This window comes from Callorhinus ursinus, unplaced genomic scaffold (genome assembly GCF_003265705.2).
Source record: "Callorhinus ursinus isolate GAN/ISIS: 27379988/994484 unplaced genomic scaffold, GSC_fseal_2.0 scaffold4, whole genome shotgun sequence".
NCBI lineage: Eukaryota > Metazoa > Chordata > Mammalia > Carnivora > Otariidae > Callorhinus > Callorhinus ursinus.
Window position 1 is genome coordinate 125,627,402 of NW_027397066.1, and position 18,333 is coordinate 125,645,734.

Sequence of the window (18,333 nt, forward strand, 5' to 3'; positions counted from 1 at the left end):
CCGTCTTTATGTTTCACAGGTTCTTCTCACATACTGTGACTAAAACTTATTTTAGTTTTGTCCCACCCCACCCCTCTTCAAAACCTATTCTGTTTTTCTTTATCTCAATTAATGGTGGTACTCCGGATGTAAAATCCTGGGAATATTCTGTGCTTCCTCCCTTTCTCTCACCTCTGACACCCCAATGAGTCACCAAAACTCATTAGTTCTATCACAGAAAAGCTTCACATATCAAATCTCACCTGTAGCGCTGCCTCTGCCTTAGACCAACCACTCCTTATCTGTCAAATGGATTGACGAAATAACCTCTGAACTGGTCTTCTACCCTCCATTTCTCCCCATCCTGCAAGCATTCATATACCTGACCCTATAAGCAACTTTTGGTCCCGTCAGCCCCCAGTATAAAGATCCTCACTGCTACACCTCAGCTGCCTTCAGATGTAGTTCAAGCTCCTTAAAGAGGCATACAAGACCCTCAGTCTGGCCGCACCCTACGTCTCCAATCTTAACTACTGAGGCTCTTCTCACAAAGTATCTACATGTAGTCATGTAGGCCTTCTCATTTATTCCCTCTGAAATCTTAAATAAATTCTTTTGCTGAATGACCAACACTTCCTAACTGCCCAACTTATTCACTACCTTGGTATAGTGTATCTAATTCTTTACATCGCTGAAACCTCTTGTCCGTCCATAACACCCCCTCCCCATTTATTTCCAATCAGTTTAGCCTTCTGAGCTAAAGGCTCGTCCCTATATGCCTTCAGTGAGAGCCTCAATATTTCCTCAGCTCTCTTGTCTTCCTGGTCTTCTTATTTATTCTACAAAACCCAACTCTGGATCATTCCAAATATATGAATTCTTTGCTCTTATTCTCTAGCAGTAATCACCTTGATTAGTTCTGTTCTCAGAAATAAGTCCATTAAATTTTATGGAAATAGCTTATAATAGCAATAGGTGTCATTCTACTGCATGAGAAATTAATGAAATGGATGATACTCAGAATATTCTCTGATGCTGCCACAAGAGTTTGAGCTTTTTGGTGGGGAAAAAAAGCACAGATGATTTCTTTGTCCAAGAGAAGCTTTGTCTTAGTTAATGAAAAGTTTGAGCCCAGAATCAGTATTTTAAGTGAGTTGGAGCATCATCCTATGGCTCTCTTTCCAGCCAGCCTATATGGAAGTCTCATTAGATCGAATCCTATTTACTGGCCTTTTCAGATGAGTTTCTGACTAATTAATTGATCAGAGAATGACTAAATAATAGAAAGTTACATTCTTCTTTTGGTTCTCTGGTATGAATATGAGAAAACATTGTTCTTTGAGTAGCAAATTAACTTACAGAGAAAGAGGACTGGCTTCCTTTCTTTTATGTGGGTGGTATCTTGTTAAGATCCATTACCAATTTCACCCAGCACACAGTGGGCCAACCTGGGTTCCAGGTGAGGATCCTGAATATTGTCAATGGGCAAGTCTTAGAACAAAACACAGAAAAGAACTCTTTTCTACTAGGAAAGGGGGTTAAGGTTGGAGCCTTACTTGAGGTGAACCAAAAGTCAAAGAGTATTTAGTATATTTGTGATTCGGTTCAAATAAGAACAGAAAACGCCAAGGAATTATAAAGACAACAAGCACCCACCACAGAACACTTCAAAGAAGCAAACCTATTGTAAGCAATAGAAAAAAATTCCAGGGGGGAGCTGGGGCACTTCAACCCAAATTTCAACAGCTGGGATTCAAGAGTCAGAATCAGGCAGTGGAAGACCCCATCCCTGTTGCAGGTAGGTACCCTAGAAGAATCCAATATGGCCTTGGAAAGAAACTTCATGAAGCGCTTGTCTCATATTCACTGTACCAGGCAATCTCTGAACACCTGTGCTTGATCACTATCCCCACAAGGGGACTTAGCAGTTCTGGCCATCTGTATTTGTGTGGATTACCACAGGGACCCATTTCCTTGCCTCCTCAGGGGATATCAAGGATATTTTTTTTTCCAGCAAATAGTACATGCATCCTGAATCACCATCACCAAAACTAAGGAATTTTAGTTTTATTTCCTCCTACCGGTATCTGTGCTAGCGTGTTGGCCAATTAAAAAAAAAAAAGTAGCCTTGTTTTCACACATGATTATTTAGCACCATTTTGAAAGACCCAGTGGCAGTCTCCCTTTAGAAGGCCTAAGACACAGCTTTCCGGAGAGAGAGGAAAAGGAAAAGAAGGGTAACAGAGGGACCACCACCATGCCAGAGAGAGAGAAAAGAAGGAAGTCATTTATTTGACTCATTTTCCTGGCAGCATTAATTTATGATTCTTGGAAACTTTTGGCAGGAAAGTGGGAGGAAGGATTTCAAGAATTCATAGAACCATTAAAAAAAAAAAAGGAAGCAGGGGGAGGGGTATGCACAGTGCACCTAGTCCAGTTCTATCATTTCATAAAGTCAGACACTGAGGAAAAGGGAAGGGGAAAGAGGATAACATTTACTGCAATCCCAGTATTAGCCAATTATTTGATATGTTTGTCATTTCATTCATCCTTTTAAAAAAGTATGAAGTAATGACATTCCCATTTTACAAAGATAGAAATTAAGGATCAGCAAGGTTAAGTACATTTCCTAAGGGCACACAGCTAGTAAGTCAAAGAGCCAAGATTTCAGATTTTTCTGGTTCCAAAGCCTCTTTCCAGGTAGAGGTACTAGAAGGTTAAAAGATTGTTTCAGGCAATGTAACCAGTTAAGGGAGGGCAGCCAGGTCTCCTGACTCCCCACCTCATAGTCACTGTAATACTGCAATTTCCATTTTTTTTTAATTAGGGACAAATGACACTGTAAATTAAATTATTCACATGGTGAACATTCAGAGTGGTGAACATCTGTTGGGTTTTGCCTTGCCCAACCCCACTTCTCCCACCTTGTCTCCAGCCCCTGCTTCATGTCTGCCCCAGATTCACCTTTGTACTAGACCACTCACTGACCCTTACTTGACAATTTCCCTTCTCACTTCCTTCCCTTTCAAAGTATTTGTCCTTTCTCTTATTCCCTGAAGACCAGGTGTCTCCTGAGGAACTGATACATTCATTCAAGGAATATGTTAACTAATAAAGGCTTAATGCTTTAATGTATTGTAACCACCCAGCCATCATTTACATGTTAATATCCAGCTACGTTGTAGTAGCTCAAGGGATTCGAGGGTAGGGAATTTCAAGCTTCAGGCTAGCCAATGAAGAGCACTTTAGAGGCTTGGAGGTTTTTTAGTCAGAAATTTTAGAGTTAGGCTACTACCTTCTTCCCCCAAACCTGGCTTCTAAAGTAAAATGCGGTGTCAATCAACCTGTATTTCTTGCCTACCTATAGGGTGCTCAGCACTGTGCTAGCACTCTGGAGAGATGAGAGGTGAAAATGCAAGATTTCAGACACCCATTCCTCACTTTAAGTTGCTCACATGATAATATTCATGAATTAAACAAGTTGGCATCCAATAACCTACTAGAGAGTGACTCTTTGATGAACTCCTGAAACCATGTCAGACTCAACATTTCCTCCCTTCTCCGGTAAAAGCTCCTCTTTCCTCATACGTGAAAACCTGCAGATGAGTTTTGGCTCATGAACACCATCCTCCCAATAACCTCGACACAGCAACACCTCTGCCCTTTGCTCAGCCAGTCAGTTGTCTGGCCCCGTCCGTTCTAGCTCAGCCATGTCAACCAACCACCCCACTCTTTTCTTTTCCTACTTGCTTCTGTTGTGATCTCCTCTTCGCTCCATCGTTGCCCTGAACTCCTCGTTGACAGTCTCTTTCCCTCTTAATCATCCTGGTTACGCGCTGGTTTAGTTTAATCTTCCTTAAGGGCATCTCTGTCCGTGTCACTCCTCTGATGAAATGTTTACAGCAGCGAACTAAATTCTGTGGCCTGGTCCTCCGAACCCTTCATGATTTGGCCCAGGCCTATCTTTCCAGTCCTAGCTCCCGTTCACTTCCCTCTGATAAACTTTGAGACACTGTATTCATTGAGCCAACTTCTGTTCCTCACAGGAATTCCTGCTCGAATGCCTCAGTCTATCCCTTACCCTGCAAGCCCTTCTTTCCTCTTCCTCTCTGCCACCCCCCCCAAATTGTGTCCATTCCTGAAGGGCCCCCAGTGAAGCAATCAGAAGCTACTGCTCAGTCTCTAAATGCTCACAGGAGTTTATGTGATTATCTAAAAGGATATACCAATCAACCACTACTCAGTATCATAGTTACTAGCATATATGTCTTATCTTCTTGCTGGCCTGTAAGCTCCTTGAAAGGCAAGACTAACATTTAATGCAGAGAGAGTCGAAATGCTTCGGTGGTGGAGAGAAGATAGATATTGCTTTCTATCTGGAGAAGTCAGGAACAGAAATAAAGAAGGGGTAACCTTTGAACTGATCCTTAAAGAATGAGGAAAATTTGCATGTGTGAAGACTGAAAAGGTCTGTTCAAGAGAAGGGGCAGTGGGGGCAGGGAGGGATTTTGAAATAAGGCTAAATTATAAGGGATGTTTATAAAGAAAAGGGGGTTGTCCAGTGTGGTTAAAGTTCTGAGTATATGAAAATTTGCTTTCTAGTTCACCAGATAAAGTGCTATCAGACTACTTCTCCTTAAGTATAAAATTTTAACTTGCATTGCTTTTAAACACATAACCTAGACAAACACCTCAGATGAAGCACTTTGACGAGTGATCGGTAGAACCTGTTGTGCCTCTCACACTTTTCAAGATTGGCCTGGAGAAGGAAAGGAAAGGAGTGAGACTAGCCAGCACGTCCTCGCAACACTGTCTAGTGACTTGCCAGCCAAATAATCCTTGCAGTCTCCTAGAAGAAACAGTGAACAAAGAAAAATGAACTCATCAATGAGAAGGTGCAAAAAGATCTAAACTGGCCTTAATCTGCATCTGAAGATTCTATTATTAAGCCTGTACAGCAGGTTATTAACACATGTCTTATATTGCCACAGATTTTTCTGTAGATTGTCTTTGGTTGCCTTATAAACACAAAGAATCTTCATGAAATATTTTTAAAACATCCACCGTGTTTTAAAAGCATGTATGCTGCCTCACTGCATTGGTGTTACTTCTGTTATTTCAAATAAAAGGAAAGAAGAAACATATTCTGTTTGGAAAATTCCACTGAAGAAATTCAATCATATCTTCATTCAACAAATATTTATTGCATGCTTCCTTTGTGTCACGCACTTCTTTTCTAGGCGCTGAAAATGCAGCAATTAATAAAACAGACAAAAATTCCTGCCCTGATAGAGTTTCCATTCTAGTATAGAGAGACAAGCAATAAACAAAATCAATAGGTAAGTTATGTAGTTATTAAAAGGTGGTTAGCACTATGGAGAATAATAAAATGGAAAAAGGGGAGGGAATAGCAATTCCCAATAGGACGATGAGGGAAGTCCTCACAGAGAGTCACATTAGACCAAAAAAGATTTGGGAGCACTAAGAAAATTAGGCATATGATTATCAGAGGGTGAACATTCCAGAAAGAGGGAACAACAATTATAAAAATCTTGACACATCCAGTTATGAAATGAATAAGTCTTAAGGATGTAATATACAGCATGGTGACTATAGTTAATAATACTGTATTTATTGCATTTTTGAAAGTCACTAAGAGAGTGGATCTTGAAAGTTCTCATCACAAGAAAAAAATTGTAATGATGTATTGGGATGGATGTTACTGGACTTATGGTGATTGTTTTGTAATATATACAAATACTGCATCATCACATTGTATGCCTGAAATTAATGTTATCTCAAGTATACCCCAACTAAAACAAAATCCTGAGACAAAAGCAGATAATGGAGGGAAGACAAGAAGGTCACCATGACTTGTTGCTGCCATTGCAGATTTGAGGCAGTAAGGGGTGCTCCTGATACAATATAGGAAGATACCACAGATAGTGGAATAGGTAGTTTAGACTGGTGGGATTGGGGATGGAAAAACCAAGGTATAATGATATGGAGTGAGTCTTTCTATAAAATAATAGCCTAAGAGAGGAGTTGGCCTCATGAAGGAGGACAGTGTTACCTAAACTGAAATTACAGTCTTCCTGCTACAAGATCCACAGTAATTGGGGAGCAGGTTGACAAGCATCGAGGGTGGCAGCCCAGCAGTACAAGGGCTGAAGGCTTTGATTTCCACGCCTGGAGAGGCCCTCCTACTCTCCCACACTGGTCTCTCTCTTTTGCCTGTGAGCTTCATGGAAATTACACACGCACAGACTCCTCTGGGGAAGGGGTTTTATAACAGTGTTAGCATTAACATATAATCTGCATGCTTCATCTTTAGCATGGCTGGTTCTGTTTTCTCTTACTTTAATCCTTTTCAAAAACTTTTAGAAGGACAGAAAGACAATTTGGGTTGGAAGACTGTTCCATATAGAAGATATTCCAAGAAATGCTGAGAGGAAAGGTGTATCCCAATAAAAGGTAGTATACCTAATCTAGGAACCTGAGGGGCCCTGAGGGAATATTGTACCTGACCCAAGTAAAATATATTAAAACAGCATGAACAAAATCTTGACTTTCCAAATGCCCTTGCAGTCGGCTGCTTTCTTGAACAATATTCTTCTAATATGTTGATAAATCAACAATAGATCACAAATTTTACTTCATATCTTAAGCCCAGTATAAGAATTTAAGTCTTATTCAATATTTTAAGATAGAACAAAGACTGAATTATTAAATTCCATTACCAAGTGTTAAAGATAATTTGTCTAAAGCCCATTAAAATATATATGCTTGAATGCTCCCTCATTTCAAAAAGTTGGAAAACAAAAAAAAATGAAAAACGTTGCTTCACTAAAAATATCCATGCCAAATTACAAATATGTATGGGGAAGTTGTCACTTAATAATAGCAAATGCTTTCAAAATACCAGAAACCAATATAACAATAATTATTATTCACTTGAAAGTTCTGAGCTTTGCATGACTTCTATATTTGTGTGAGCATTAGGTGATCACATTTGATTCTGTCGCATTTCACAGTAAAGCAATGTCATGTATAATGATGTTATCAACCTCAGAAAAACATAACTATTGTAACAGGATATCTTAATCCTGCTAAATTAGTGGTTTGTCACTAATTTGCTACAGCACTAATTTTATCAAAGTACAAACACCTTGTATAGCAATCCACCTGCATTTACTAGGATTAAAATCTAACCCTTTTCTTCAACAACACTGCCACCTTCTGTTTAGTGTGAACATTACTTTTATTTCTATGCCTTAAAGAGTCGTGAAATTTACCTTAGATTCATATATACTTAACCATAAAGAGGCCGTAAAAAATATCTAATTGAGTCCCCACATTCTATAGATGAGGTACTGAGGCCCCAAAGTAGTAAGTCTTGCAACCATTTTGCCCAAATTAGAACTCACAAATTATTGATTCTCTCTGGTTCTCTTTGCATGGACTATCTATTATTAAATCAGAGTGGAGGTGTGTTTTTTTGGTTTTGTTTTATTTATTTTTTATTAACATATAATGTATTGTTTGTTTCAAGGGTACAGGTCTGTGATTCATCAGTCTTACACAATTCACAGCGCTCACCATAGTACATACCCTCCCCAATGTCCATCACCCAGCCACCCCATCCCTCCCACCCCCCTCCACTCCAGCAACCCTCAGTTTGTTTCCTGAGATTGAGTCTCTTATGGTTTGTCTCCCTCTCTGGCTTCATCTTGTTTCATTTTTCCCTCCCTTCCCCTATGATCCTCTGTCTTATTTCTCAAATTCTTCATATCAGTGAGATCATATGATACTTATCTTTCTCTGATTGACTTATTTCACTTACCATAATACCCTCTAGTTCCATCCACGTTGTTGCAAATGGCAAGATTTCATTTTTTAATGGCTGCATAATATTCCAGTGTGTGTGTGTGTGTGTGTGTGTGTGTGTGTGTGTGTGTGTGTACCACATCTTCTTTATCCATTCATCTGTTGATGGACATATAGGCTCTTTCCATAGTTTGGTTATTGTGGACATTGCTGCTATAAACATTGGGGTGCACATGCCCCTTTGGATCTACCTTTGTATCTTTAGGATAAATACCCAGTAGTGAAATTGCCAGATCATATGGTAGCTCTATTTTCAACTTTCTGAGTAACCTCCATACTGTTTTCCAGAGTGGCAGCACCAGCTTGCATTCCCACCAACAGTGTAAGAAGGTTCCCCTTTCTCCGCTTCCTCACCAACATCTGTCGTTTCCTGACTTGTAATTTTAGCCATTCTGACTGGTGTGAGGTGGTATCTCTTTGAGGTTTTGATTTGTATTTCCCTGATACCAAGTGATGTTGAGCACTTTTTCATGTGTCTGTTGGCCATCTGGATGTCTTCTTTGCAGAATGTCTGTTCATGTCTTCTGCCCATTTCTTGATTGGATAATTTGTTTTTTGGGTGTTGAGTTTGATAAGTTCTTTATAGATTTTGGATACCTGCCCTTTATCTGATAAGCCATTTGCAAATATCTTCTCCCATTCTGTCAGGTGTCTTTTGGTTTTATTGACTGTTTCCTTTGCTGTGCAAAAGCTTTTTATCTCGATGAAATCCCAATAGTTCATTTTTGCCTTTGTTTCACTTGCCTTTGGCGATGTTTCTAGGAAGAAGTTGTTGCGGCTGAGGTCGAAGAGGTTGCTGCCTGTGTTCTCCTCAAGGATATTGATGGATTCCTGTCTCACACTTAGGTCTTTCATTCATTTTGAGTCTATTTTTGTGTGTGGTGTAAGGAAATGGTCCAGTTTCATTCTTCTGTATGTGGCTGTCCAATTTTCCCAACACCATTTGTTGAAGAGACTGTCTTTTCTCCATTGGACATTCTTTCCTGCTTTGTCGAAGATTAGTTGACCATAGAGTTGAAGGTCCATTTCTGGGCTCTCTATTCTGTTCCATTGATCTATGTGTCTGTTTTTGTGCCAGTACCATATTGTCTTGATGATGACAGCTTTGGAATAGAGCTTGAAGTCCAGAATTGTGATGCCACCAGCTTTGCTTTTCTTTTTCCACATTCCTCTGACTATTCGGGATCTTTTCTGGTTCCATACAAATTTTAGGATTATTCGTTCCATTTCTTTGAAAAAGGTGGATGGTATTTTGATGGGGATTGCATTGAATGTGTAGATTGCTCTAGGTAGCATTGACATCTTCACAATATTGGTTCTTCCAATCCATGAGCATGGAACGTTTTTCCATTTCTTTGTGTCTTCCTCAATTTCTTTCAGGAGTATTTTACAGTTTTCTGAGTACAGATTCTTTGCCTCTTTGGTTAGATTTATTCCTAGGTATCTTACGGTTTGGGGTGCAATTGTAAATGGGATCGACTCCTTAATTTCTCCCTCTTCTGTCTTGTTGGTGTATAGAAATGCAATTGATTTTTGTGCATTGATTTTATATCCTGCCACTTTACTGAATTCCTGTATGAGTTCTAGCAGTTTTGGGGTGGAGTCTTTTGGGTTTTCCACATAAAGTATCATATCATCTGCAAAGAATGAGAATTTGACTTCTTCTTTGCCGATTCAGATGCCTTTTATTTCTTTTTGTTGTCTGATTGCTGAGGCCAGGACTTCTAGTACTACGTTGAACAGCAATGGTGATAGTGGACATCCCTGCCGTGTTCCTGACCTTAGGCCGAAAGCTCTCAGTTTTTCCCCATTGAGAGTGATACTCGCTGTGGGTTTTTCATAGATGGCTTTTATGATATTGAGGTATGTTCCTTCTATCCCTACACTGTGAAGAGGCTTAATCAAGAAAGGATGCTGTACTTTGTCAAGTGCTTTTTCTGCATCTATTGAGAGGATGATATGGTTCTTGTTCTTTTTTTTACTAATGTATTGTATCACATTGATTTGCAGATGTTGAACCAACCTTGCAGCCCAGGAATAAATCCCACCTGGTCGTGGTGAATAATCCTTTTAATGTACTGTTGGATCCTATTGGCTAGTATTTTGGTGAGAATTTTTGCATCCATGTTCATCAGGGATTTTGGTCTGTAGTTCTCCTTTTTGATGGGGTCTTTGTCTGGTTTTGGGATCAAGGTAATGGTGGCCTCATAAAACAAGTTTGGAAGTTGTCCTTCCATTTCTATTTTTTGGAATAGTTTCAGAAGAATAGGTATTAATTCTTCTTTAAATGTTTGGTAGAATTCCCCTGGGAAGCCATCTGGCCCTGGGCTTTTGTTATTAATTGGCTTATATAACTGGCTGCTCCCATGTTTAAATAGATATTTAAAATTGTTAGATCTTCTTGTTGGATAGACCCTTTAAGCATGATGTAGTGTCCTTCCTCATCTCTTATTATAATCTTTGGTTTAAAATCTAATTTTTCTGATATAAGGATTGCCACCCTAGCTTTCTTTTGATGACCATTAGCATGATAAGTGGTTTTCCACCCCCTCACTTTATTTTTTTTTTAAAGATTTTATTTATTTATTTGCGAGAGAGAGAATGAGAGACAGAGAGCACGAGAGGGAAGAGGGTCAGAGGGAGAAGCAGACTCCCTGCTGAGCAGGGAGCCCGATGCGGGCCTCGATCCCAGGACTCCAGGATCATGACCTGAGCCGAAGGCAGTCGCTTAACCAACTGAGCCACCCAGGCGCCCTCCACCCCTTCACTTTAAATCTAGAGGTGTCTTTGGGTCTAAAATAAGTCTCTTGCAGACAGCATATCGATGGATCTTGTTTTTTTATCCAATCTGATACCCTGTGTCTTTTGATTGGGGCATTTAGCCCATTTACATTCAGGGTAATCATTGAAAGATATGATTTAGTGCCATTGTATTGCCTGTAAGGTGACTGTTACTGTATATTGTCTCTGTTCCTTTCTGGCCTATGTCACTTTTAGGCTCTCTCTTTGCTTAGAGGACCCCTTTCAATATTTCTTGTAGGGCTGGTTTGGTCTTTGCAAATTCTTTTAGTTTTTGTTTGTTCTGGAAGCTTATTATCTCTGCTTCTATTTTCAATGACAGCCTAGCTGGATATAGTATTCTTGGCTGCATATTTTTCTCGTTTAGTGCTCTGAAGATATGCCAGTCCTTTCTGGCCTGCTAGGTCTCTGTGGATAGGTCTACTGCCAATCTAATGTTTCTACCATTGTAGGTTACAGACCTCTTGTCCCAAGCTGCTTTCAGGATTTTCTCTTTATCTCTTTAGACTTGTGAGTTTCACTATTAGATATCAGGTGTGGACCTATTTTTCTTGATTTTGAGGGGGGTTCTCTGTGCCTCCTGGATTTTGATGACTGTTTCCTTCCCCAAATTATGGAAGTTCTCTTTTATAATTTGCTCCAATATACCTTCTGCCCCTCTTTCTCCTTCTTCTCCTTCTGGGATCCCAATTGTTGTTTCGCTTTATGGTATCACTTATCTCTCAAATTCTCCCCTTGTGATCCAGTAGTTGTTTATCTCTCTTTTTCTCAGCTTCTTTATTCTCCATCATTGGGTCTTCTATATCACTAATTCTCTCTTCTGCCTCATTTATCCTAGCAGTTAGAGCCTCCATTTTTTATTGCATCTCATTAGTAGCCTTTTTTATTTCAACTTGGTTAGATTTTAGTTCTTTTTTTTCTCCAGACAGGGATTCTCTAGTATCGTCTATGCTTTTTTCAAGCCCAGCTAGTATCTTTATAATCGTCATTTTGAACTCTAGTTCCAACATCTTACTAATATCTGTATTGATTAGGTCCCTGGCAGTCGGTACTGCCTCTTGTTCTTTTTTTTGAGGTGAGTTTTTCCATCTTGTCATTTTGTCCAGAGGAGAATAGATGAACGAGAGAACAAAATGCTAAAAGGGTAACAACGACCTCAGAAAAATATACAATAAACAAATCAGAAGAGACCCAAAACTGGGGGGAAAAAGAAAGGAAAAAAAAAAAAAGAATATGCTCAGGCTGGTGAAGAGAACAGAGCCCACACTAGATTTTGGGTGTGTTTTGGTCTGTTAGAAGAAATTGCCTCCCAAAATTTTAAAGAAAGTAGAACTTGTATATATATATGTATATATATATATATACATATATATATACACACACACATACATATGTGTATATATATATATATATATGCTTATATAAGTTGCCTCCCAAAATTTTAAAGAAAGTAAAACTTATATATATATATACATATATATATATATATATCTCACAAAAATAAGGGTAAATATGATGAAGGAATATGACTGTGTAAAGATGAAAATTAAAAAAGATTTTTAAAAAAGGAATTGTAAGATAAAAAGTTGGTTGAAAAAAGAATGGAAAAAAAAAGAGAATGGGCAGGAGACTAGACAAAGTCATACACTAGATTTAGGGTATATTTTGGTCTGTTAGAAGAAGCTGTATCCCAAAATTTTAAAGAAAGAAAAACTTATATAGTTACAAAAAATAAGGTTAAATACAATGAAGGGATAGAATATGACTGTAAAAATGAAAATTAAAAAGATTTTAAAAAAGGAATTGATGTTTGTTGAAAAAGGGAAGAAGAAAAATTCAACTAAAAAAATAGAAAAAGAAAATTTAAAAAATTAACTTTGAAAGACTAAAGATTCATAAGGGAAAAGCCTTGAATTCTATTTGCTGTATTCCCCTAGCTCTGGAATTCTGCTGTTCTCATTGATCAATAAACTTGGTCTTGGCTGGCTGTTCTTGCCGACCTTCTGGGGGAGGGGCCTGTTGCCATGGTTCCCAAATGTCTTTGCCGGGGGCGGAATTGCCCCACCCTTGCCCGTCCGGGCTAAGTAATCTGCTCGGGTTTGCTCTCGGGAGCTTTTGTTCCCTGCAAGCTTTCCATACAGCTTTGGAGGACGAGAGTGCAAATGGCAGCCTCCCAATCTCTGCCCCGGAGGAGCCGAGAACTCAGGACCCCACTCCTCAGTGAACCCCCAGAGAAAAGCAGTCAGTCACTCCCGTCTCCCCAGTCTCCGGCCGCACTCTGTGCTCACCTGGCCTGTGACCGAGTGTTTCAATATCTGGCTCATGACCCCGTGTGGAGTCTCCAAACCCAGCAGATCCCTGCGGTGTGCTCTCGTGCCGCTCCTCCCCAGGGGAGGAAGAGGAATCTCCCCGTATCTGCTGCTTGTTGGGTCCCTGCTGGAAAAGCAGTGGCCTGATTTTGCTGCGGATCATGGTTTATGGCAACCCTGAGCTGAGAGCCCGCTCCTTGGCTCCATCTCTGCAGCCGGCTTCCCCGCTCCGATACCTGGGAGCTCTACTGCACTCAGGCACCCCCGGTCTTTCTGTGACCCCAAGGGTCCTGAGACCACACTGTCCTGCGAGGTTTCCACCTCCCACTTAGCCACTGGAGTGACGTCCCTCAGTGGAGCCGACTTCTAAAAGTTCCGATTTTGGGCTCCATGGCTCGATCACTTGCCAGAAGTGGCCGACGGAGGCCCCCTGCCCCGCCGTCTATCCTCCCGAATATCGCCTCGGATTCACTTCTCCGCATGTCCTACCTTCCAGAAAGTGGTTGCTTTTATGTTCAGAGAGTTGCTGCTATTTTTTTCTTCGATCTCCTGTTGAGTTCGTAGGTGTTCAGAATGGTTTGATCCCTATCCAGCTGAATTCCTGGTACCAGACGAAATTTAGGTCTCCTACTCCTATGCCATCTTGCTCCTCCCCCTCTGGAGATGTTTTATCAGAACCTTAATAATGGTTTTCTCCAAGCGTGGGATTGGCTTATTTACAGTCCATAAATTTTGTACCATGAACAAACATTACACTTTCAATTTTAAAAGATTTGTGTTTTCTCAGTGTCTGGCCTTGAATAGAAAAGTTATTCTAAGCTGGGAAAGCAGGTGATAAGTAAAATAATTTTTTTACTCTTTTACTTTCCTTCACTTCTCAGTTATGAAAACTTTTGTCAAATAGGGCACAATTCCAATGTACTGAAAAGGTTCTAGAAAAACAAGGGACAAGAAATATATATATATTTAGGAATAACTAAACAAGAATTGTGTTATATTTTTTAAGTTGGTAAACCTATAGATATATTTAAAAGTAGGTAATTTTATATTTAACAAACTCTCAGCAGGGTGGTTTTTTTCTCTTAAGTTTTGTACAAACTTAAACGTCTCATTTAGCTAGGTTGGGTGTAAATAGGATTAGCATTTCCGGTATTACCCCGCTGAGTGATTCTAGCATATTACTTATTTTTTTTTTAAAGATTTTATTTATTCATGAGAGACAGAGGAGGAGAAAGAGAGAGGAGAGAGAGAGACAGAAGCAGAGGGAGAAGCAGGCTCCCCACTGAGCAGGGAGCCTGATGCGGGACTCGATCCCAGGACCCCGGGATCATGACCTGAGCCGAAGGCAGACGCTTAACCATCTGAGCCACCCAGGCGCCCCATATTACATATTTATTAATATTTTATTAAAGATTGTTGCATTTGTGCCCATGAAAGGATATTGTTCAGTTTTCTTTCCTTGTAATGTTGTCTGGTTTTGATATCAGAGTAATGTTGGCCTCATAAAAGGAGTTTAACCTCCTCTTCTGTTTTCCAAAAGAGTTTTTGCAAGATTTGGAATATATCCTTCATAGGTTTTATGGGATTCACCAGTGAAACTATCTGGGTCTGAAGTTTTTTCTGAAGCAAGTTTTCTGTTTATGAATTCAAGTTCTTTGATAGACTTAGATATAGATCTATTTTGATTTTCTATTTCTTTTTTAGTTCATTTTAGTAATTGGTATCTTTCAAGGATTCGGCCATTGCATCTAAGTTGTCACATCTGTTGGCACAAAATTGCTCATAAGTGTCCTCTATTATCTTCTCAAAGTCTATAGAATCTGTAGTAATATCCTCTCTTTCAATCTTGTTATTGGTGATTTATCTCACTTTTTTATAGTCTGGTCAGAGGTTTATTGATTGTATTGGTCTTTTCAAAAAACTAGACTTTGGTTTTATTGTTTTTATCTAATGCTTGTCTGATTTTTATTTTATTAATTTCTTCTCTTTATTATTTTCTTCCTTCTACTTACTTTTGGTTGTTCTTTTTCTATCTTCTAATGGTAGAAATAGAGATCACTGAATTTAAATCTCTTTAAATATTACTGTTTAAAGGTAAATGTATGTCTAAGCCCTGCTTAGCTGCATTTCACAAATTTTGATATATTGTATTTTCCTTAGCATTTCAGTTCTAGTTGCTGATTTCCCTTGTTTTTTCTTCTTAGACCCCTGTGATTTTTAGACTATATGGTTTAATTTCCAAATATTTTAGGATTCTTAAGATGTTTTTGTTATTGATAACTTATTTAATTCAGTTGTCATCATAGAACAAACTGCATAATTTTAATCCTTTAAAAGTAGTTGAGAATTGTCTTATAGTTCAGCATATGGCCTCTTAGAGAATGTTCCATGTGCACTTGAAAAGAATGCAAGTTCTCCCATTGTTTAAAGTATTCTGTTAATGACATTTAGCTCAAGTTGGTTTACTTATTTTTTCCTATCAAACAACCCAAAACTCAAGGATATATTTAATTTTTAAATTTTGTTTTCATAATTTTTAGATCACTGGACTCACCCTGGAATGTTACCATATCAGAGCTGAATATAATTGCCTAAGGCAATAAATTAGTTTGAAAGCTAAAGACTACATGATTTCTTAATGTCTCTTATTGTTCTGAAATTTTATGATTAAGCTTAACACTAGAAAATGTAGATTAGATATCTTTATTGAATGACACTGGAAATTTGTCATAAAATATAAGATTAATAAAACTAAAAGGTAAAACTAAGAATAATTTTATTTATAATCTTAATTATTTATAACTTTAATTATTTATACTTTTCTAAGAAGTATTTATAATTTTAATTATAACTATAATTAAAGTAGAATAAAATTGAACTTGTATAGTGGTCAATGCATTTAGCCTTATGGGCTTCATTCTAATTAACCTAAGTTTCATGAAAAAAAATTAAAGAGTCTTTGCCACCAAACCAATGGATTATTGTGTTGCTTCATTTTCCTAAAGCCTACTGATTCTTAATTTCCTTATTTATGCTGTAGTTTCTTGCATAGTGTATGCCATAAAATCTAGACTGTAAATAGGATTAGAAGATAATATAGAAACTGATCTGGGTATCCCACTGGCAAAATTCCTTCATTTCAAGGGCACAGCTTTACCCAGCTGTTCTAATTTACTTCCTTTTCTACAGTCACCAATCATGGCAGGAAGGCCTAAAATAGCAAATGCTCATGCTCCTTTTCTTACATTCAAAGCCAAGACCTTTGAGAGTCCTTTAACAGCCCAAAAGGCTATAGCTAAGTTCCTTTTCCGTCTCATCCTTCCTCATCAGCCCACACTGACTACACCTGCTGGAATACTGAAACTATTATTTAAAAGCTGAAGAAATCATCATTAATTGAGAAACATAGAGGATGGGAAAAACATCACAGAGGAGTCAAAGTAAAGCAGCATCATGTCATCAAAAGATTATGAACTTTGGACATGAATCAAAAAATCACGACTGGCTTTGAATTCTAGGTCTTTCATTTAGGAATTGTTTGACATTAGGCTGTATTTAAGGCAACTTTCTCATTGAAAATGAGCATACTAAACGTTTCACATATATAGCACACTGCATGGTACACAGTAGGTGACTAATAGTGATTCCCTTCTAACCACCCTCTAGCCCGCCAGTCCAATTCTCCAACTGGATATAATTAGTTGGTGTTTAAGAACATCTCTGTCATATAGTTTATCTTCCAAATTATGAAAACAAAGATCAGAAAAAGTAGCTGTATTTCCCAAACAGACTTAAGTAATTCATTTTGACCAACTCAAAGTACCTAAAATCACTCAAAAAAGGTTTTTGTATTATTACCTGAATTCCACAATGCACAGTCCTAAGTCCTATAGTTTCCATTGCTCTTTCAGCAACCAGTCACTATGCAATTTAGACTTGTGATGTTACAGGGGACAGTAGTGAGTAAATATTAGTTAAAGTGAGGAAAGTAAGTGTGTCTTACAGTAGTAAGAATTGGAAAGTATTTACTTCTAGACTTTAATTGCATTATAATCAAATTATTTGCACATTAATGAATCATGACCCAATCAAGGTATTCTTCCTTCTTGTATGATTTTATTTCTAAAGGGAAGTTCCTCATTGCTTAATAGATCAACATTTTGCTGGAAAGCTTTTACCTCCTAATATATAATGATGGACACAATTTGATATTTGATTGCAGATCAACAGAAATTGTTACTGGCTCTTACCAGCAATTCAAAGGGGGGAAAAAACCACCACAGTAAAGATCCATAAGACAATATGTAGCAGCTTTTGCCATCCATTATTTCACAGCTGAGGGAGCAAAGCAGGGAGGGAGGGAACTTGTCTCCAAACCTCCAAGATTTCAGTACAGCAATAATCACTTTTTGTTGGGAATTGGTGTATCCTAATTAATAGAAATAGTTTGGGGTAATTAAGACTTACCATATAATGATGTAGAGAAATTACCAACTTTTAAATTACTAGAATACAATAAAATACACTTAATACCAAAATTCTTCTGAACATAATTTAATTTTTTTTTCTGGATGTTGAGGGGCTTTAGATCTTGTGCTTCTAGGTCATGGTTATGAAAGCAGTAATTATTAAATTATACATAAAGGAGGGATTAGAGATTATATAGTAACTCAATTTGTTAATCATGCTACCTGCCATGCCAGCAGCCCCTTCAAATGGAAAGTGCCCATTCCCACAGCCTCTGCACAGTGGCAGGCTAAGGCAGCTATGTTTCTTTTTTTTTTAACTTAAATTTTGTTAGTGCCATTGTATTCAAAACCTCAATGAGATACCACCTCACATCAGTCAGAATGGCTAAAATTAACAAGTCAGGAAACGACAGATGTTGGTGGGGATGCAGAGAAAGGGGAACCCTCCTACACTGTTGGTGGGAATGCAAGCTGGTGCAACCACTCTGGAAAACAGTATGGAGGTTCCTCAAAAAGTTGAAAATAGAGCTACCATACGATCCAGCAATTGCACTACTGGGTATTTACCCCAAAGATACAAATGGAGGGATCCAAAGGGGTACGTACACCCAGATGTTTATAGCAGCAATGCCCACAATAGCCAAACTGTGGAAAGAGCCACGATGTCCATCGACAGATGAATGGATAAAGAAGAAGTGGTATATATACACAATGGAATATTATGCAGCCATCAAAAGGAATGAGATCTTGCCATTTGCAACGATGTGGATGGAACTGGAGGGTGTTATGCTGAGTGAAATAAGTCAATCAGAGAAAGACGTGTATCATATGACCTCACTGATATGAGGAATTCTTAATCTCAGGAAACAAACTGAGGGTTGCTGGAGTGG